Here is a 23317-nt window from a genome sequence, read left to right on the forward strand (position 1 = left end):
AAACCATTACGAATAGTCCAAACACTGCCGAGATTGGTGCTTAGTGAATTCCCGTGTTGGGACTTAGAAAAAAAAAACACAAATCGGACAAACACGATTTTTTAGTAAATATTGGCCCAAGAATCAGAAAGCCCAAAGGTCTTTCTACTCGTGCACAATTCTAATTTTAGTTCCCGCTTCCTCCTTTCTATTAATGTATACAGTGCAATAGATTAATCTTTCATTTGTTTTATATTTAAATAAAAAAAAACAGAAAAAAATTAGCCTTTTGCAGCCTACCATCTACTATTTAGCTCTTGCAGCTATGGAAATTGTATGTAAAACTCTGCTTTGATTTGCTTTTTTGAAAGATTAAAGTCAGCTCACAGTTCACACAATGAATTCCTTTTTGTGCTTTTTGTCAGTCTGCTCAGCTACAGTTAAACCAATTTCTACCTCACAAAGGGAGAGATATTAAAAAAAAATGACATCCGCGTCAAGTTTTCATTACACTTCTACTTGACTTTCACCTTCTGAAAGAAAAGAGCATTTTAAATCATAATTCAGTCGGGGCTATGAAACTTTACAAAGGTATGAGAAACTAAGAGGAACATGGACTTCACATAAGCACTTCAGGGCATATGTACTAAGGGAAAAGCGCACAGCAAAAAAACAGCAACTGTAATACAGAAAGTATGATAGTGTAAAAGTATATTTAATATCGACCATTTTAGATATACATATTTGTCACAGACTTCATAGTTGTACAATATGGTCAAGCAAGTTCATTCATTGAATATGTTAAATGAATAGAAAATTAAGTGAACCAGTCTGTATATGTATGAATATATTGTAGATGAATATGTGTTTAGGATGTGTCTGTTTAGCTCTGATAAACAGATTGTCTATGAATACACTAGCAGGTATGCACATGTAGAGTAGGAATGCAAGGTAGAATAATTACTGTATTTTAATCAGAACTAGAGATGAGCGGGTTCAGATCTCAGAGATCCGAACCCCCTTGAACTTCACAATCCAAGCCAGGAACCGAGTCCGGCTCGGGACTTCCCCCCAGACTCGGATCCCAGAACTAGGCAAAATGTCATCATCCTGCTGTCAGATTTTTGTGGGTTTTGGATTCCATATAAGGAGCCGCACTTCACAGCCTTTTCACTCCAGACTTTGAGAGTGAGGGAGACAGACCTCTGTCTTTCTGTGGGTGGTGGCGTCGGGTGGGGGGGTCAGTGTGTACTCTGTAGGGGTGCTGTTCTGTGTGTTGTTAGGGGTGCTGTCCTGTCATTGTGGTGTCCTGTGCTGTGAGGGGTGCTGTAAAGGGGCACTGTCCTGTATGCTGTAAAAAATACAAGGGTGGTGTAAAGGTACACTGGCCCAGTCTTCTATGCTGTAAAATTGCATGGGTGTTGTGAAAATAAATGTACACTGGCCCTGTCTTGTATGCTGTAAAAATACAGGGGTGCTGTGAAAAAAATGTACACTGGCCCAGTCCTCTATGCTGTAAAAATACAGGGGTGCTGTTGTTAAAAAAAGGTACACTGACTCTGTCTTGTATGCTGCAAAAATACAGGGGTGCTGTAAAAATACAGCGGTGCTGTGAAAATAAATGTACACTGGCCCTGTCTTGTATGCTGTAAAAATACAGGGGTGCTGTGAAAATAAATCTACACTGGCCTTGTCCTGTATACTGTAAAAATACAGGTGTGCTTTCAAAATTAAAGGTGTATGGTGGACACTTTTTGTGTTTTAGTTTTGGATCTGGATCTCCGCTCGTGTTTTTGATCTGGTTTTGGATCTGGGTGTTTTTTGAAAAAAAAACATAAAGACAGCTAAAATCACAAAATTTGGGGGGAAATTTGGATCCTACGATATTATTAACCTCAATAACATTCATTTCCACTCATTTCCAGTCTATTCTGAACACCTAACACTTCACAATTTTGTTTTTAGGCCAAAAGGTTGCACCAAGGTAGCTGGATGACTAAGCTACACAAGTGGGCGGCACAAGCACCTGGCCCATCTAGGAGTGGCAGACAGGATGGCAGTTTTAAAAAATAGACCCCAAAGAACACATCATGCAAAGAAAAAAAATAGGCGCAAGATGGAATTGTCCTTGGGACTTCCCTCCCACCCTTATGTTGTTTAAATAGGACATGCACAGTTTAATAAACCCATCATTTCAGCGACAGTTGGTCCCCTGGAAAAAACTGTCATCCTGTCTGCCACTGCAGTGCTACTCCTAGATGGGCCACGTGTTTGTGCCGCCCACTTGTGTCGCTTAGCTTAGTCATCCAGTGCCTCGGTGCAACCTTTTGGCCTAAAAACAATATTGTGAGTTGTGTGGTGTTCAGAATAGACTGGCAATGAGTGGAAATGAATGTTGTTGGGGTTAATAATACTGTAGGATCAAAAATTACCCCCAGGTTTTGTGATTTTAGCTGTTTTTATGTTTTTAAAAAAAAATTCTAGATCCAAAACCAAAACCCGAAAGGGTGGTTTTGGCAAAACCAATCCAGATCCAAAACACGAATGGAGATCCAGATCCAAAACCAAAACACAAAACTTTGAAAGTGTCTGGCGCACATCTCTAATCAGAACTGGTTGACATTTGTTCTACACTGAGGGTCAGACAATGGACCATTTGTTGACAACAAGATGCTAACTTTGATTGTTATCTAGATTTGTGGAAGTGAAATAAGTTCAAAAGACATCTGGAAAGACCTCATTGCACTACAAAGATATGAGGACTATAATCATAGAGCCTTGATCCAATCTACATTAGGGTTCCCTGTAGCCAGGATTGGACTGTCCCACAGGGGATACAGGGGAAACCCCCGGTGGGCCCCAGAGCCCGAGGGCCCACCACCTTTTCTAAGTATCAGGTTCCAGCCTGTGCACTTGAATGATACATTATACATATGTTACATTATACTACACAGGACTATGGTGTACTTTCTACAGTGCTTTGCTGTTATTAATCTGGTACATTATCACAAATGCACAAGCAGTGTTTACTATATACTGTATATGTTTTTATATATATATATATATATATATATATACAGTATATATATCAAAGGGCCAAGACAATGCCCTCTCTAATGGTTATCCAAACCTCTAAGCATGGGCCCCTACCTCAGCATTTCCCCCCGGTGGATCCTTCATACCCCAGTCCGACACTGCCTGTAGTAATGACCAGATGCCAGTTTGGGTATTTTACAAGACTCTCAATAGCCAGAGTATCCTGGTTATAGTATTTCTGGATCTCAACACACTAAGAAAAAGCCAGCTAGTTATATATGCTAGGAGATATTAATATGAGGCTGTTCTATGCAGTTTTGTTAGGTGAGTAGTAATGAATGCAGGGTGAAGATGGAGGAGGCTCAAAAGGCAGTGGAGATGGCAGTGAGAGGGACTCGCAGGATGGAAAATATGTATCATATGTATCCATTATATTAGTGATTTTAAACCTTTCCAACCTTTCGCGGCACACCAAATAAGATTTTAAAATTCCCAAGGCACACCATCCGTCACCAATGGGGGAAAAACACATACATTTTCCCCCACAGGAAAAAAAAAACAATCAAACTGTCCCCCATAGAAAACAATAAAACAATTGACCCCCAGATTAAAAATTACTAAAACACATTTTACCCTACCTGTCAGTAGCTCAGTCGTCCCTGAACCCTTTTCAACTTCTCTTCAGCTGCGGGAGTTGCTGCAGCCAATGGAGTAGCACTTCCAACAGCCAGGACTTGGAGCCTTAGGGGAGAGGAGTACTATGCATTTAAAAGAGTGAAGAAGTGAACCAGTGGAGAAGTTGCCTATGGCAACTAATCAGCTGCTCCTTATAATTTTATAGTATTCAAATTATAAATGTTAATTCAATGCTGATTGGTTGCCATAGGCAACTTCTCCACTGGCTCACTTCTCTACTCTTTTTACTGCTTAGTACATCTCCCACTAAGTCACGGCACTGTGCAGGCTGATAACGTGGCGTGTGACCTATAGTATGATATCAGGCACCCACATCTGCATAGGTCAGGGCTACCAGAAAGAGACCGGTGCTACCCAAAATGAATAGTTGAACTGGTGGCAGTGGCTGTACACTGGCACAGGCATCTCTGGCTCCGGCGGCACACTTGAGAACCACTCACTGCACACTAGTGTGCCACCGCACAGTGGTTGAAAAAGGCTGCTTTATATAGTGTTTAATCCTTACTGTAGTAGTTATGTAAATGCATGTAATAAGTATCTACTCTCTCTGTTTTCTCTCTCTCTCTTTCTCTTCTCTCTCTCTTTTCGCGCACACACACACACACACACACACACACACACAAATATACATAATCCAAAATCTATATTCCCCTTAGATGTTAGCTGTTGTGCAAATGGAATAGACAACAGGTGGACATTATAGGCAATTAGCAAGACACCCCCAATAAAGGAGTTGTTCTGCAGGTGGTGACCACAGACCACTTTTCAGCTCCTATGCTTTCTGGCTGATGTTTTGGTCACTTTTGAAAGCTGGCGGTGCTTTCACTCTAGTGGTAGCATGAGACGGAGTCTACAACCCACACAAGTGGCTCAGGTAGTGCAGCTCATCCAAGATGGCACATCAATGCGAGCTGTGGCAAGAAGGTTTGCTGTGTCTGTCAGCGTAGTGTCCAGAGCATTGAGGCGCTACCAGGAGACAGGCCAGTACATCAGGAGATGTGGAGGAGGCCGTAGGAGGGCAACAACCCAGCAGCAGGACCGCTACCTCCTCCTTTGTGCAAGGAGGAACAGGAGGAGCACTGCCAGAGCCCTGCAAAATGACCTCCAGCAAGCCACAAATGTGCATGTGTCTACTCAAATGATCAGAAACAGACTCCATGAGGGTGGTATGAGGGCCCGACGTCCACAGGTAGGGGTTGTGCTTACAGCCCAACACCATGCAGGACGTTTGGCATTTGCCAGAGAACACCACGATTGGCAAATTCGCCACTGGCACCCTGTGCTCTTCACAGATGAAAGCAGGTTCTCACTGAGCACATGTTACAAATGTGACGGAGTCTGGAGTCGCCAAGGAGAACGTTCTGCTGCCTGCAACATCCCCCAGCATGACCGGTGTGGCAGTGGGTCAGTAATGGTGTGGGGTGCTCGCCAGAGGTAGCCTGACTGCCATTAGGTACCGAGATGAGATCCTCAGACCCCTTGTGAGACCATATGCTGGTGCAGTTGGCCCTGGGTTCCTCCTAATGCAAGACAATGCTAGACCTCATGTGGCTGGAGTGTGTCAGCAGTTCCTGCAAGACGAAGGCATTGATGCTATGGACTGGCCCGCCCGTTCCCCAGATCTGATTCCAATTGAGCACATCTGGGACATCATGTCTCGCTCCATCCACCAACGCCACGTTGCACCACAGACTGTCCAGGAGTTGGCGGATGCTTTAGTCCAGGTCTGGGAGGAGATCCCTCAGGAGACCATCTGCCACCTCATCAGGAGCATGCCCAAGCATTGAAGGGAGGTAATACAGGCACGTGGAGGCCACACACACTACTGAGCCTCATTTTGACTTGTTTTAAGGATATTACATCAAAGTTGGATCAGCCTGTAGTGTGTTTTTCCACTTTCATTTTGAGTGTGACTCCAAATCCAGACCTCCATGGGTTAATAAATTTGATTTCCATTGATAATTTTTGTGTGATTTTGTTGTCAGCACATTCAACTATGTAAAGAACAAAGCATTTAATACGAATATTTCATTCATTCAGATCTAGGATGTGTTAATTTAGTGTTCCCTTTATTTTTTTGAGCAGTGTATATATATATATATATATATATATATATATATATATACACACACGCACATACATACACTTCTCACACTCATCTTTCATACTTTCATGCATTGCTTTCTTATATAGTTTAAACTTATAAAAATATTGTATGATGATTTACAATGTGCAAACACTGTTTTTATGATATATGTGAACTTTATGAGTATCAATTGTAATGAAAATACATTCTTTCTAAATCATGTGTCCAAATCTTTCTTTAATAGAATTATTCTGATGATAAATTATAGGTAACCTTACAAATACATTATTAAAAGTTATATAAGTAGTGATTCATTATTATACAGTAAGTCAATAAATGGTATAAAAGAGTATATTTGCTTTAGGAGTATGAGGTTAATATGAGGAGGAAAAATAAACTCTCCTTTTTCAGATAGCTTAGTAAAGGGATTCCAAAATTATGCTGGGAGAAGTTTTGTATTCACTGAGCACCACCATGCATACAGGGCTGAATTCTTATTTGTTCCCTACGGCCAATGTTTACTCATGTAAGCAATTATTGGTAGACTGCACATGTGCATCAAAGTGTCATTGCAATCCTGCTTGCAATAAAGATTTCATGAGAAAGAAGGGTGGGAGTGCCTTACATATTAGATATGGCAACTTACACTCAGGGCCGGACTTCTGGGAATGGTCTGGTGGGCCGGTCCGGTCACATAGAGAGCCAGGAAGGTAGCAAACAGCGCATCTTCCAGCTCTCTGTTTGGCTCTGTTCCCTGCCTGAAGTGCCTGTTTCAAAGATATATGGGGTGTGCCACTAGTCCACACCCCCTGTCTCGCGACATGCCCATGTGAGCAATCTTTCACATTCGTGCATGCACAAAATGCCAGGGCCGAAAAGTGCTCCAAATCTGTCCCTGCTTGCAACAGTGCCTTATTAGGGCCCCATCTGTGCCCAGTACTATTTTTCTGGAAAAATAGGTTCAGGACCTATGGGTCTGGGGGAAGAGCTATTAAAAAAACTTTATATATTGTAACATGGATATTGTAAATAAGAACTCACAGGCAGGATTTCCAGTTATATCCACAGTGTCTTTACTGGCATCAGACAATGTAACACAGCATACACAGACTTGGGCCTGGTCACACAGGTACATGCAGAAAAATTAAACAAACAAATATAAAAGGTCCTAGTACTTCCCGTGCTCACAAGTCATTCTGCTGCAGTGGCTTGCAGCTATACATGCCATGCTCTCCTGGCACGGCCGATGTCCACAGTCCCTGACGCTATAAACTCAGCCCTGCTCACTGGCCTCTAACAGGCATCAGTGCCATGCATTGTGGGTAAATGGGATTTTTAAACCCCTCTCCTGCATCTGACTTCCTGCTGTCTCTGGGTGAGTTGGAAGACCTAGGCCTCTGTGTCTCCAGCAACAGCTGTGCAGAATGTGCAGACCTTGTTTTCTTCTCCCTTGGAGGGAGGTGATTCTACCAGAATGTGGGCAATTGTGGTGAAACACAAGCCTGCTCACCACAATATATACTGAATATATAGGTAGGTAAGTAATCCATAGGCAAATATCAAGAATAGATTTTATATATATATATATATATATATATATATATATATGTGTAATTTGCAAAACAGTCGGCACTCTCAGACTCTTAGAAACACCTTGCTCCGTGCCAGTTCAAAAGATCATTGTAGAAGTCCAGGAAAGAACGGCACTGGAGACAGTCACATGCGGTGAAAAAAATGTATTAACAGGCTACAGCTGTTTCAGGGCTACTGCCCTTTCCTCAGGCCATATACATAGAAAGACAAACATACATAGAACACTTACCCAGCTAAATACCCCCTGGAGCACACACGCCGCCGCATCTCGTCCACGTCGTCCTGCTTCCGGGTATGAAGCCGCCAAGTCATTTCCGCCCCGCACGTAGCCTGTCGCCATGGTAACCCGGCGCTTGCTGGTCACTCAGGCGCAGCTACTCAGACACGGACAACCACAGAACGCCCCCCCTCGTAGTCAGGTGCTGGATAGTAGCGGACTGCACGGGTGCCCCCTAAGTTAAAAAGTACATACAGAAACAATTAAACCAAAGTGAAAAAAATCAGAAAAAAAATACATTATATACGTGGCACTTTCTAAGATTTAAAAATCCAATAATACAAAAATCACATTGATGTTGGCTGATCCACATAAAACACAAGAACACCAATCACACCCATCACCCAGGGAACACTCTGGGTGGTGGTGAGAAATAATGCAATGACTCAGGGACACCCCCGGGTCGTGAAAGGATTAAAAAATCAAAGGGTTAATGCATCACAGAAGGTATGGGGAACACTAAAGGACCCCCCCCATAGAGACGTATTTTAAATAAATACGTTCCAATTGACTTTTTCATTGAGGCCCCGTGGCCAAAAGGTATCCAACCTCATGATCCAACGGGTCTCTTTCTCCAACAGGATTTTGGCCCTATCTCCACCTCTCAGTGTCGGAGGAACATGTTCTCTGCCAAAATATTTTAAAGAATTGATGGTATGCTGAGCTGATAGAAAATGTCGGGCCACCGGTTGGTCTACCGGTTTGCCCTCTAGAATCAGTTTAATTGCTGAACGATGAGCCGCCATACGTTCACTGAGTTTCCTTATGGTCTGCCCAATGTAGAACATGCCACATGGCCAGACAATGGCATAGACAACATATGATGTGCTACATGTAATCACCTGTCTGATGTTGAACGTTACGTTACGCGTTGGATGTTTGAATTCCTTACAAGCAATCATGTGTTTACATGTAGCACATTTGGGACACCGATAGCAGCCAGGAGTTTTTTTTTGTGGATGACTACTTCATCCACCCTCTTCATACCTGAAATGTCTGTTCTTACAACAAGATCACGGAGGTTAGCCCCCCTCATAAAGGCTGTCGTGGGTTTTAGCCCTTTGAACGATGGCAAATCCGGGTCTGACGCCACAATTGGCCAGAGGGCATGTGTAGCACTGCGGACAATTGGGCTGGCAGTTGAAAAATCACACGGCCACGGCAACAGGTTTCTAGATGCTTTTGGTTTTGGATGTAACAAATCATTCCTGGACATTTGGAGTACCCTATCCTTCTGTTCCTTTAACAAAGACCCATTGTAACCCCTGGCAAGAAATTTCAAAATCATGTTATCTAATAATTCCGGGACTTTGTCCCTGTCACTCGTGATGCATGCCGCCCGCATCATTTGCGACAGTGGGAGCCCCTTCTTCAGGGATTCTGGGTGATTACTGGAGGCCATCAGCAATGTGTTCCGGTCCGTGGGTTTGGAAAAGATCTCCGTGGAAATCACCCCATCATTCACCATGATTTTCACATCAAGGAACGTAACCTCCTTTTCACTACATGTGTAGGTGAATTTGATCGGTGATGGCAAGGCGTTAATCTCCGCCATTAATTCCAGGAAGGCTTCTCGCCCACCACCCCACATCAGGAAAACATTGTCGATGTACCTACAGTACATTAGGATATTTGAGGATACCCCCTGGTCCAGGAAGAACATTTTATGTTCTTCCGCAAACATAAACACATTAGCATACAAGGGTGCTACTGATGATCCCATCGCGCACCCTCGTAGCTGTAAATAGAATTCCCTGTCGAACAGGAAATAATTCCTGTACAATGTGAGTTCCAAAAGAGTCAAAAACAAACTGTGATCAAATATAGTTGTGACTAAGTGTTTCTCAAGAAAACCCTGCATGGCCCTCATCCCCTCAGCATGGGGAATAGAGGTGTAAAGGCTGCGGACATCTAGACAGCACAAAAGGGTGCCTGGGGCCACATTCCGTATTTCTAGTAATTTGAGAATGAACGAGTTGGTTTCCTTAAGGAATGTTCTCTGTGCAGGTAACAACGGCTGAAGAATACTGTCCAAAAGTTGTGACACTGGCTGATACAAAGAGTCTCTAGCCGAAATAATCGGCCTCCCTGGGGGGCTGGTTTGACTTTTATGGAGCTTAGGTATTGTGTATAACAACGGGCTTTTTGGGTGCATCACACAAAGGGCCTTATGGACTTTAGTTGGTAGTAGTCCCTCATCTCTAGCTTTGTCCAGAATGGAAAAAAGTTCCTGTTGCTATTCCAACACTGGATTGCCCCGTAGTTTACAATAAACTCCTTCCTCCCCCAGTTGTGTCAGAGCCTCTTGTCGATAATATTCAATATCTAAGATAACGATGGCCCTGCCCTTATCGTTCAACTTGAGCATATCAAAATGATTATTATTCTCTGGATTTATTCCTTGAAATGATCTATTATGAAGTTTGTATCTGTTGCCAGTCACTGTTTCATTTACTCTCTTTCAGGTTGTATTGCGCTAATATGTGATATCTGGAGTACCCATACTTGTTGTGTCTTTTTAAATTCCTTTTTTAAATTCGTTATTATATGATAGCTACCAGGTAGAGATATGATGTTGATATATAGTAGCGGTTTATAAATAATGGTATATGAATAGATATTTGTAAAAGTTTTTTGGAGAAATTGCACTGTATATAAATCTCTTAAAAGCATGTGATCTTGATATCTATATATGTGTATAGAATGTGTCAGCTCAAATGCTTCCAATCCTTGTAGATTGCACAGGTTCATAGGATAATGATGTACAGGTGTTTTTTGTGGTATAAATGAAGTGTGAGATAGTTCATAGCCACACCCCCTGACGAAGTCCATTGACGAAATGCGTTGGGAGTGGCCTGTGGAGCTGGTGACAGACTGTCATACCCTGGTCTTGTTCTCGGTGAAAGAAGGATTAACTGCCCGTGATTCCTAACAGAGAGACGGAGGATCGGTTGTGGGAGAGAGCGGCTCCGGGGCTTGATTGCTATGAAGGACGGAACGCACCATTTTTAAACTGAGATGTATGTGAGCATTTGCTTTTAATAAATGGAATTGTAAACCTTTTACTTACACCTGCGCCCTCCACTCTTCTTTCGTTACATGTGCATTGGAATTAGTGGCTCTAATTCCTAAACGGAGGAAGCGGCAGCATACATCGTATATAAAAAACGGGACACAGGACTTTCTAAAAATCTACTGGATACGTGAAAAAGGAAAGTGTGTCTGATGCGCAGCTTTTTTATTGACATATATATATATATATATATATATATATATAGATACCCACAGCGCCGGCACTCGGACTGCCCCTTGGGCTAGCTTGCTCGGGTGCCCTCCACTGGGTTGTTACCCCAATATCCAGAAGTCAAAAATAGAGGTGGCACTCAGAGTCTTTGCAATCATCCAAAGGTGACTTTAGTGCATAAAAGTGCTACATCAACGTTTCGGGGTACTGGATGAAGGGGTCCAGTACCCCGAAACATTGATGTAGCACTTTTATGCACTAAAGTCACCTTTGGATGATTGCAAAGACTCTGAGTGCCGCCTCTTTTTTTGACTTTATATATATATATATATATATATATATATATAGAACAACAACACCGAGTGTGTTTAATGATTACAACTGGTTAAAAATTGATCAATTCCAGATTCAAGGCGGGGCTTCTCTTGAGTTCTTTTTCCCTTAGGGAATTCCTGATTGAGGCCTATAGAGAAACCCTCTCACCAAAGAAATCACCCGACAAAAAATTCACAGTTTAATTACAGGAGTTATTTATATAAAATAGACTTTAGTCCATAATCATAAAATTAACATGATACAAAACATCATTAGACCACAATTATTTGGACATGCACAAAAATGCTTTTAGATGTTACAAGGTAAACCTCCTCACCTTAACGGTGTGAGCTCTTGGAGGAATACTTAGAGCAAAGGGATAGTGTACAATAATTGATAAACCCTACGCGTTTCCTCCACTCAGACTTCTTCAGGGGTAAAATATGTCCAAAATAATGATGTATTGAAATCTGCACAGAATGATTAGTGATGCAGATTTGATCTACTGGAATCCAGTGTGTCACATATGGAATTGAACCCAAGAGTGTAGAATATAATAAATTCCACTAGAGGTGTAATACAGACATAGTCTGCTGGAGTTCCATGTGTGTCACAGAAATATTTTTGATCCGAAAAGTGAATAAAATTCACATTTGAGACACTGGCAACATTGGCTGATTGCAACCCTGGGGTTAAAAAAATGGACCATGCGCCACCATTCAAATGCATAGAAGATCCATAATGGCTGGCAGCAACCAGGACCAAAGGATTAAAACCGAAGAAATAAAGTCTGGAGCCTCTTCCTGACATGTCTTGATAAGCTGAATTATATATAGGACCAGTGGTATATAATAACAATCCAGCGATTAACACTTGGATATAGTATATAATTCAGCACACCGACTGAGTCTGTGTTCACAGCATCCATATATATATATATATATATATATGACAAAAACAAAAATACCCTTCCTGCGCTGAGGCTGAGCAGCACCCCTGAAAGGTCCCCTGTTAGTGGGATCTTGGAAATAGATACAAACAATAAATACAGAGTGCGCTGAGGCAGTGCGACTGGCCGATAATTAATCACTTCCAGATTCAAGGAATAAACTTCTCTTGAGTTCTTTATTCTCTTAAACAGCTCCTGATTGAAGCCTAAAGAGAAACCCTCTCACCAGGGAAAATCACCCGACAAAAATATACAGTTTAATAAAAGAAAATACTTTGTGTAAAATATTCTTTAATCAATACTCAAAAATATTTTTTTGACAATATAAAACATTAAAATACAATGTTTGGTACACACACCAAAATTGCTTATGATGTTATAATGACAGTCCTCCTCACCTTACGGTGTGAGCTCTTGGAGGTTTAGTCACAGCAAAGGGATAGTGTACAATAATTAATAAACCCTACGCGTTTCATCCAATCGGACTTCTTCAGGGGTATAATTTGTCTGGGTGAAAAATGAGAATGACTTAGGAAATGACGAGAATATAAAAGTACCAAAGAGGGAAATATAACCTATAGTGGGTACCTACCTAAAAATATATGATGTATTCCATTCCACTAGAATTATCTCTATCTTGGAAACTTTCTTTTTCAAGGTGACTTAGAATCCAATATATCACCAGCAGAATGGAAACTAATTAAGAAATAGTGCATTTAGAAACTTGATTTGTGAAGGACCGTTACTGGAAACCTATATTAACTGATACTGACCTGAAAACCAGCCTAAAGGCAATTTGAAGGTTGATTTAACTGAAAGCCTTAAAGAGTAGTCGAAACCATAAAGGACGGTGAAAACGATTTGCCACCTATAATAGGTTAAAAAAGGGGGAAAATGCTCCTTAATTGTGGAACATCTATGTAAGGAAAGAAAGGAGAAATTAAAATGTAATCCTACCGTTTATGGAAATCTTTAATGATTGACGACTACCTTATTTTGATCTTTCTCTGTTACAAGATGATTTGATTGAATTTCAATATATTGCAGGTAGAATAGGCTCTAATTAGGAAATTGTGCATTAGATACTTAATTTATAAAGAAAATAGTGCATTAGGCACTTAATTCATAAAGGATCGTATCTATAAAACTTTTTATTAATACTGACCTAAAAAGCAGCATTAGAGTAATATGAAGATACCATCAAGATGGAAACCATAAAGGGCGATGAATACGGGTTGCCACCTGTAATAGGTTACAAAAAGGAAAATGTTCCTTAAATTATAGGATATGTATGTATAAAAGGGGGGGGGGGGAATTGGAATTAGCCATACCATTTATGGATTTATGGAAATGGATCTCTAATGATTGGTGACAACCAAACGGTAAAATCTAGGGCCTCTTCCTGACTGTAACAAAGGAATGGTTGCGTAAGGTTTATCAATATATTATAAACCAATGTAAATATAACACAAAAATATGTACATACCACGGTTTAATAAGCCAATTTGCACACAGGATCAGTGGTATAAGGTATAATGCAAACAGGACCAGTGGTATATAGTGACGCTCCAATGGTTAGCACCTTAAATAAAGAGATTGTTCATATATCTATCAAATACACCATATTGACAAAAAGTACCAAAACATAATATCAATATGACTTAAAGAACAATCATAATAAAATCATATGAAAATACTGCTTGCTGTCAGCTCATGAGACTGCACATTAATAAGTATATATAACATAAAACTGTATACATGCCGCGGTCTGATAAATTGATTTGCATACAAGGTTAATAGTGCATGCAAGACCAATGGTGTATAGTAACAATCCAGTGGTAAGCACCTTAATTGTGTCTATCAGATACATCATAATGACAAAAAATTACCAAATGCAATATACATATGAATAGTATTAGGATACATTCATATAATAAAATCATATGTGATCACTGTTCATTAACAGTTCATGAAATAACACATTAGTTATTGTCCAAATGGACTAACTCTATGTAATTATATGGTTTAACCAAATTGGTTTGTACATATATAAACATAACTGAGTATGAGATACAAAGTAATAAATTTAACCATAAACGAGATTGAACAGGTCTCAAGATATACAAGGAACTTACTTAAATGGGTTCCAACACACCAGCTGAATATGTGTTCACAGCAATCAGGAAGGGAGATAAGGTCTGGGAATACAGGTTGCTCCTTATATCAGTCCCAGGCCATTACATCACTTCCTGTTTAATTAGAAAGATTTCCTTCCATTTATGGAAGAAATAAAAGTTTCTAATGTACTCCAATTAGTATATAAGAAAGAGGAGCATCTATTACCTCTTGGTAGTGGGGAGTGAGGGAGAAAAAATGCATGCAATCACTGATTATGCAATTACCCATAATGCCCTTCTTTTAGTATAAGCTCTTAATAGTATATGTCCAGCCTTTATAAATCCTAATGATTAATTAAACACTGCCTCCCAATTCCTCTATAAATATACCTGTCATGGTGGATCTGTGACAAGTGGACCATTATCATTTTAAACTAGAGTGGACAACTGGAGCACGGACTTGTGCTTCCTGTTTGCGTTCCAACAGTAACCAGTGGAACGCTCACGTCATAAAGGGGAACTGTCCCTATCGCCCTCATTGAGAAGATCTATTGGTTCCAACTCCCAGACCAAAAAAAGAGTTTGGGAGCAGACCTTTCATTACACAGTACAACAAGAAAAATATGAAGATAAAAAGAGCCATCGAGCGACATTGGAACATCTTACTGAAGGATCCAGTTTTGGGCCCTAATTTACCCAAAAAACCTCAGATAGTTTTCAAAAAGGCTAACAATTTTAAGAGCATACTGGCTCCCAGTAGATTGAAGCCAAAACAGGAAAAAAGGGATTCTACTACAGTTGAAACCTTTTTGCCTCCCAGAATTGGCTGCCGCCCATGTAACAAATGTGTTTGTTGTAAGCATCTAGAGAAAACCCCGTTTGTGTGCACTCTCGATAATGGCTATACCTATCGATTAAAAGATAGTGTAAACTGCAATTCAACCTTTGTAATTTATAGAATTACTTGTGTTTGTAAACTTTCATACGTCGGAAAAACAAAAAGGGTTATTAAGTTGCGCATACAGGAGCATTTACGTAATATTAAAAATAAGATTAAAACCCACAGTCTGCCCAGACACTTTGCGGAGTGCCATAATTCAGAAACAAAAGACTCAATTCACTATTGTTGAACATATCAAACCGAATTATAGGGGAGAAGACAGAGAATTAGCACTTTCAATGAGGGAATCCTTTTGGATTTTTACCCTTGATACCCTTTCACCTAAAGGTCTAAATGAGAGTATCGATATTGTTTCTTTTCTTTGAACATCAAATACTTTTTCTGTAAAATGTATGTTTATGAGTATTGTGTATATTAATTTCACCTGCACTCGATTTGTTCAATGTTACTTTTATCTGTGAAATTATAAACGAGATTGAATGTTTCTGCTAAATTCTTTTATTCCATTTTTTCACACATAAGGGGTAAACTTAATGACCCCTCTGTGAGATAAATATCTTTTGCAACACTTTCTAATATGGATAGGTACACTTTATAAAGTATAGAAGGATATATTTAATAAAGTCAAATATAAGATTAATTAAAACAACTAATAAAGCAGATTATATGATTAAAATAAAACAAATCACATTAAAATGGTTTTTGTTTTTTCTTCCTCATTAAAAATATTTTTTTAGGGTGAAGGTCATCCCTAATCACTTAGTTCACGAGCCAGTGGTTGTTTAGCAACTGAGCAGTTGCTTACACTCACTTCTACAGTGCCAATATAAAGTTAATATGCACTTCAGTATATTTGCAGTATTTAAATCTATGAGCTAGGCCAATAGTAAATTAATACATTCACCTTTTATTTTTTAATAATGCACATGGTATTATCCATTAGGGAGTATATATATTGTATTTCATAATTTTATTTAATTTGTGAGTCACGTTAGTAATAAGCTAGTAACACAATCACTTATTTCCCGTTGAGATACAAGGGTGATGCGACAGTGAAGGCGGGGCTAACAGTTGCTTGGCAATGCGACATGCTCGCTTCCCTCACCGATACTCGTAGGGACAGAAATGGTGCGCACACACATTACGCACTCATGCTGTATGGAGTTGCCTAGCAACATGGCACTCCTGTTTCCCTCATCAATGCATAATGCAGGGACAATGAGGGCGCGCATACACCCGGTCACGTGTGCGCTCCATCAAGGCGCGCATGCGTAGATGGCCGGTGAGACCGAAGGGATAGTTCCCCTTTATGACGTGAGCGTTCCACTGGTTACTGTTGGAACTCAAACAGGAAGCACAAGTCCGTGCTCGAGTTGTCCACTCTAGTTTAAAATGCTAATGGGCCACTTGTCACAGATCCACCATGACAGGCATATTTATAGAGGAATTGGGAGGCAGTGTTTAATTAATCATTAGGATTTATAAAGGCTGGGCATATACTATTAAGAGCTTAAACTAAAAGAAGGGCATTATGGGTAATTGCATAATCAGTGACTGCGTGCATTTTTTCTCCTTCATTCCCCGCTGCCAAGAGGTAATAGATGCTCCTCTTTCTTATATACTAATTGAAGTACATTAGAAACTTTTATTTATTCCATAAATGGAAGGAAATCTTTCTAATTAAACAGGAAGTGATGTAATGGCCTGGGACTGATATAAGGAGCAACCTGTATTCCAAGATCTTTTCTCCCTTCCTGATTGCTGTGAACACATATTCAGCTGGCGTGTTGGAACCCATTTAAGTAAGTTCCTTGTATATCTTGAGACCTGTTCAATCTCGTTTATGGTTAAATTTATTACTTTGTATCTCATACTCAGTTATGTTTATATATGTACAAACCAATTTGGTTAAACCATATAATTACATAGAGTTAGTCCATTTGGACAATAACTAAAGTATTGTTTCATGAACTGTTAATGAACAGTGATCACATATGATTTTATTATATGATTGTATCCTAATACTATTCATATGTATATTGCATTTGGTAATTTTTTGTCATTATGATGTATCTGATAGACACAATTAAGGTGCTTACCACTGGATTGTTACTATACACCATTGGTCTTGTATGCACTATTAACCTTGTATGCAAATAAATTTGAAAAGGGGGGGGTTTTGGGTTTGGGAATGCCGCACAGGATCAAAAAGAGAGATTATGATGAAAACAATAAATGAAATATTCGCTCCGAGGAAAACTGACAAATTAGACGATAGTCTAAGATAGATCACCTTCTACCATCACAATAAATATCTATGGGCAGAAAAAATGGTGATTGTCAGCGGTGCTCCCAAAGGTCCAACCGTATTTGAAATTAAAAAGAGAAGAAAAAATGACCTTGGTTGGGAGCACTCATTCCCGGAGAGTTACTTGCAGATATGATGTCTGTGTGAATAATAATGTGATAATGAAGTAATTAAAACATAACTTTTAATAGTTTATATGTAATAAAAGGCTAGGTACACTAATTGAAATTACTAAGAAAAAATAATAAATAAAAAAACCACAAGATACCCAATTTAATGATGAGATGGCTTTAAACTTTCTAAGCCATACATAAAGTAAAATCTGCGAATATATTTGATGGATTATTACTGTGATAATTCACTGTCTAGCAAGCAAATGCCCATCCCTCCGTGGGTTCAAATGCAATCACCAATTAAATAACACTGTAGACCTACAACACCTGGTATTCCTAAGTGGTCTCCCACTAAAGTACTGACCAGGCCCAACACTGTATTGCCTCCAAGATCAAAACGGGGTTGGGCATACCCAGTGTGGTATGGTAGTAGGTAACGTGTGGAAAAGGGCAGTGAGTGTAGCTTTTATATATGGGATGTGTGTTGTTGTGCCTGTTTAGCCACATGCATTTCTCCTTATTAGATAATTTTGTTGACCGTCATTGCACCAGTTTAGCGACCCAGACACATGGGTATGCAGAGGTTAAATCATATGGTCAACAAAGGTTGATAACATAAGCCTCTGTTATTCCTGTTCGTGGCGTGAGGCAGAGCAAAAAGAATAGCCTATTATAATTTAAGGCATGTGTGAAGAGCAAACACAAAATTCTAATGAACCAAGTGTCTGTTAATGCAGATTGAATCTGCCCGTCAGGAAAACATTATTGAATGATATTTTCTGATACACCAACATTAATAAAGAAATCATCCATACTTAATTGTTGGGTATGATACTTAATTTGTATCGAAGGTGGAAAGATTGGCTAAAAATGGCACACAGATAAATAAATAAATGTGGTTCAAGGAGATATATATTTGCTGCAATTAGTTAGACAATGCAACCAAAAACACTCACATACCAGCAGCTGATATAACAGAATACAATTGTTGCCATGGATTTGACATAAGCTGATACTTAGAAGCCAAAGGTAATTTTTGAAGAAGAAAAAACACACATCGTTGCAACTACCTCTGCCCTGCACTGTGTTATAAGTATATACTTAACTTACATCTTTTGAGCATACAAAACAGCCTAAATAATTTACAGGCAAAAATTGATGGCTAAATGCCACAGATAATAGTGCAGTTAGTCATAGATAGCACCTATGGTGAATTATTATGTGCTTCACAAAGCAAATTGCTGCTAACTTACGTGTATAAAACATGAAAAGCAGCTTAGGTGATTATCAAACAAAAAATTAGCGGCTAAATACCACGGGTGGCGGTGTGAATGGAAATACACAACACCTGCAGTTGATAATTCTAGGCATATACTTGCTCCTCAAAACCAGCGAGACGACATTTGCCCAAATGAGCGTATGACTTTACAGTAATGATGGGGACAGTGAGCAGGGGTGAAGGGGGAGAAAGGATACTTATTTGGCTGTGTGCCTCCCCGTCCCATCAATTGCCGCCGAGCCGCCTAAGTCTGTGCGGTATGCAGACTGGCCGTCTCGCCCGATCTCCTGTCCACCATCGCTGATCTGAGACCGGTCACGTGAGAGCGCTCTCTGTGACCCTCAAACACGTACCCAATGTACGTTTCGCAGACTGCCAAACGTACGTTGGGTACGTGTTTGAGGGTCACGGAGAGCGCTCTCACGTGACCGGTCTCAGACCAGCGACGGTGGACAGGAGATAGGGCGACACGGCCAGTCTGCATACCGCACGGACTTAGGCGGCTCTCTGGCAATTGATGGGACGGGGAGGCGCACAGCCAAATAAGTATCCTTTCTCCCCCTTCCCCCCTGCTCACTGTCCCCATCATTACTGTAAAGTCAAACGCTCATTTGGGCAAATGTCGTCTCGCTGGTTTTGAGGAGCAAGTATATGCCTAGAATTATCAACTGCAGGTGTTGTGTATTTCCATTCACACCGCCACCCGTGGTATTTAGCTGCTATTTTTTTGTTTGATAATCACCTAAGCTGCTTTTAATGTTTTATACACGTAAGTTAGCAGCAATTTGCTTTGTGAAGCACATAATAATTCACCATTGGTGCTATCTATGACTAACTGCACTATTATCTGTGGCATTTAGCCATCAATTTTTGCCTGTAAATTATTTAGGCTGTTTTGTATGCTCAAAAGATGTAAGTTAAGTATATACTTATAACACCGTGCAGGGCAGAGGTAGTTGCAACGATGTGTGTTTTTTCTTCTTCAAAAATTACCTTTGGCTTCTAAGTATCAGCTTATGTCAAATCCATGGCAACAATTGTATTCTGTTATATCAGCTGCTGGTATGTGAGTGTTTTTGGTTGCATTGTCTAACTAATTGCAGCAAATATATATCTCCTTGAAGCACATTTATTTATTTGTGTGCCATTTTTAGCCAATCTTTCCACCATCGATACAAATGAAGTATCATACCCAACAATTAAGTATGGATGATTTCTTTATTAATGTTGGTGTATCAGAAAATATCATTCAATAATGTTTTCCTGACGGGCAGATTCAATCTGCATTAACAGACACTTGGTTCATTAGAATTTTGTGTATGCTCTTCACACATGCCTTAAATTATAATAGGCTATTCTTTTTGCTCTGCCTCACGCCACGAACAGGAATAACAGAGGCTTATGTTATCAACCTTTGTTGACCATATGATTTAACCTCTGCATACCCATGTGTCTGGGTCGCTAAACTGGTGCAATGACGGTCAACAAAATTATCTAATAAGGAGAAATGCATGTGGCTAAACAGGCACAACAACACACATCCCATATATAAAAGCTACACTCACTGCCCTTTTCCACACGTTACCTACTACCATACCACACTGGGTATGCCCAACCCCGTTTTGATCTTGGAGGCAATACAGTGTTGGGCCTGGTCAGTACTTTAGTGGGAGACCACTTAGGAATACCATGTGTTGTAGGTCTACAGTGGTATTTAATTGGTGATTGCATTTGAACCCACGGAGGGATGGGCATTTGCTTGCTAGACACTGAATTATCACAGTAATAATCCATCAAATATATTCGCAGATTTTACTTTATGTATGGCTTAGAAAGTTTAAAGCCATCTCATCATTAAATTGGGTATCTTGTGGTTTTTTTATTTATTATTTTTTCTTAGTAATTTCAATTAGTGTACCTAGCCTTTTATTACATATAAACTATTAATAGTTATGTTTTAATTACTTCATTATCACATTATTATTCACACAGACATCATATCTACATGCAAATCAATTTATCAGACCGCGGCATGTATATAGTTTTATGTTATATATACTTATTAATGTGCAGTCTCATGAGCTGACAACAAGCAGTATTTCCATATGATTTTATTATGATTGTTCTTTAAGTCATATTAATAAAAAGTTTTATAGATACGATCCTTTATGAATTAAGTGCCTAATGCACTATTTTCTTTATAAATTAAGTATCTAATGCACAATTTCCTAATTAGTGCCCCTTCTACCTGCGATATATTGAAATTCAATCAAATCTTGTAACAGAGAAAGTTCAAAATAGGGTAGTCGTCAACCATTAAAGATTTCCATAAACGGTAGGATTAAATTTTAATTTCTCCTTTCTTTCCTTACATAGATGTTCCACAATTAAGGAGCATTTTCCCCCTTTTTTAACCTATTATAGGTGGCAAATCGTTTTCACCGTCCTTTATGGTTTCGACTACTCTTTAAGGCTTTCAGTTAAATCAACCTTCATATTGCCTTTAGGCTGGTTTTCGGGTCAGTATCAGTTAATATAGGTTTCCAGTAACAGTCCTTCACAAATCAAGTGTCTAAATGCACTATTTCTTAATTAGTTTCCATTCTGCTGGTGATATATTGGATTCTAAGTCATCTTGAAAAAGAAAGTTTCCAAGATAGAGATATTTCTAGTGGAATGGAATACATCATATATTTTTATGTAGGTACCCACTATAGGTTATATTTCCCTCTTTGGTACTTTTATATTTGCGTCATTTTCTAAGTCATTCTCATTTTTCACCCAGACAAATTATACCTCTGAAGAAGTCCGATTGGATGAAACGCGTAGGGTTTATTAATTATTGTACACTATCCCTTTGCTGTGACTATTCCTCCAAGAGCTCACACTGTAAGGTGAGGAGGACTGTCATTATAACATCATAAGCAATTTTGGTGTGTGTACCAAACATTGTATTTTAATATGTTTTATATTGTCAAAAAAAATATTTTTGAGTATTGATTAAAGAATATTTTACACAAAGTATTTTCTTTTATTAAACTGTATATTTTTGCCGGGTGATTTTCTCTGGTGAGAGGGTTTCTCTTTAGGCTTCAATCAGGAGCTGTTTAAGAGAATAAGTAACTCAAGAGAAGTTTATTCCTTGAATCTGGAAGTGATTAATTATCGGCCAGTCGCACTGCCTCAGCGCACTCTGTATTTATTGTTTATATATATATACATATATATATATATATATATATAGGTAAACCCAAGAACGGCACTCACTGGTCTTGTAAAGAAGTTACTGGACACGGTCCTCTTATCAACGTTTCGGGTTTATTTCAACCCGTCATCAGGATACACAACAACATTATTTGAAAATAATCATACCTTATCCAGCCTCAGGTATATTATCATTGACCATGTGCCGGAGAGCCCGAGAGGTGGAGATCGGCACAAGAGGCTTTTGCAGATTGAGACAAAATGGATTCAACTGTTGGATACTGTTAAACCAAGAGGCCTTAATGATCATCTCACTTACAATATGTATTGGTAATCATGGGGTTGTTTCAAAAGTCTTGACTGATGTATGAGGTTTACCTGCATGCTTTTTTCTGACGTAGCACCGTGGCAAGCTATACATATGGGACAGAAGTGAGTGCCAACCTTTGGAAATTATATATATATATATGGGTATTAATTTATAAATTAATAAATATAATACATTATATAATAAATATTTAGAAAAATAAAATATTCATGTAAGTAATTAATGTGAGATTTCGCATACTAAAATACGTATATATATATATATATATTTATATAAATAAAACCAAAGAAATCAGGTGGCACTCACAGACTTGTAGCTTGTAGTGAAAACAACCTTCACTCCGTGAAGAAATTTATTGTGAAACAGGTAACGTTTCGGGGACGTATCCCCTTCCTCAGACAATTCAACAATGCAAAATACAGTGTATAAATACCATAAAATGTCCCCACTTACCCCCACCGTCACGACTCCCAGCTGCGTGGACCACGGCGTGTCTCGGCGTCTCCCGGCCCGCACTTCCGGCTTCGACGTCACCGCCCGACCGGAAGTGACACGTTCAGGCTTCACCGGTCACCATGGCAACGCACTGGGAGCCCTGTGGATACAAACAAAGCATGGCACAAATTCATAAATATACAAACACTAAACATGTGTAAACAAATGACACACTTCTCAACGGCGCTCACTTGGAGCTAGAGTGTCAATAAAAACGTGCATCACATAGTTAAACATAATACAAAAAGACATAGACATATAAAATCCTACATAATCATTTAAAACCCACTTAATAGAACCAGTCTGGTGCAGATGGACCAGGTATATAAACTATGCTCGCATGTGACAAATGTCACTGGGTAACACGGGACATGGATGGCTCAATTAATGGGGGAAC

General features: G+C 39.5%; 2 pseudogenes; one reads left to right on the top strand and one right to left on the bottom strand.

Moving 5' to 3' along the window:
- Positions 1-17929: 17929 nt before the first annotated feature.
- Positions 17930-18049, bottom strand: LOC134912195 (5S ribosomal RNA; annotated as a pseudogene).
- A 2427-nt stretch (positions 18050-20476) lies between these two features.
- On the top strand, positions 20477-20596 carry LOC134912802 (5S ribosomal RNA; annotated as a pseudogene).
- The last annotated feature ends 2721 nt before the right edge of the window (positions 20597-23317 follow it).

This window comes from Pseudophryne corroboree, chromosome 4, assembly GCF_028390025.1.
Source record: "Pseudophryne corroboree isolate aPseCor3 chromosome 4, aPseCor3.hap2, whole genome shotgun sequence".
Classification (NCBI taxonomy): Eukaryota; Metazoa; Chordata; class Amphibia; order Anura; family Myobatrachidae; genus Pseudophryne; species Pseudophryne corroboree.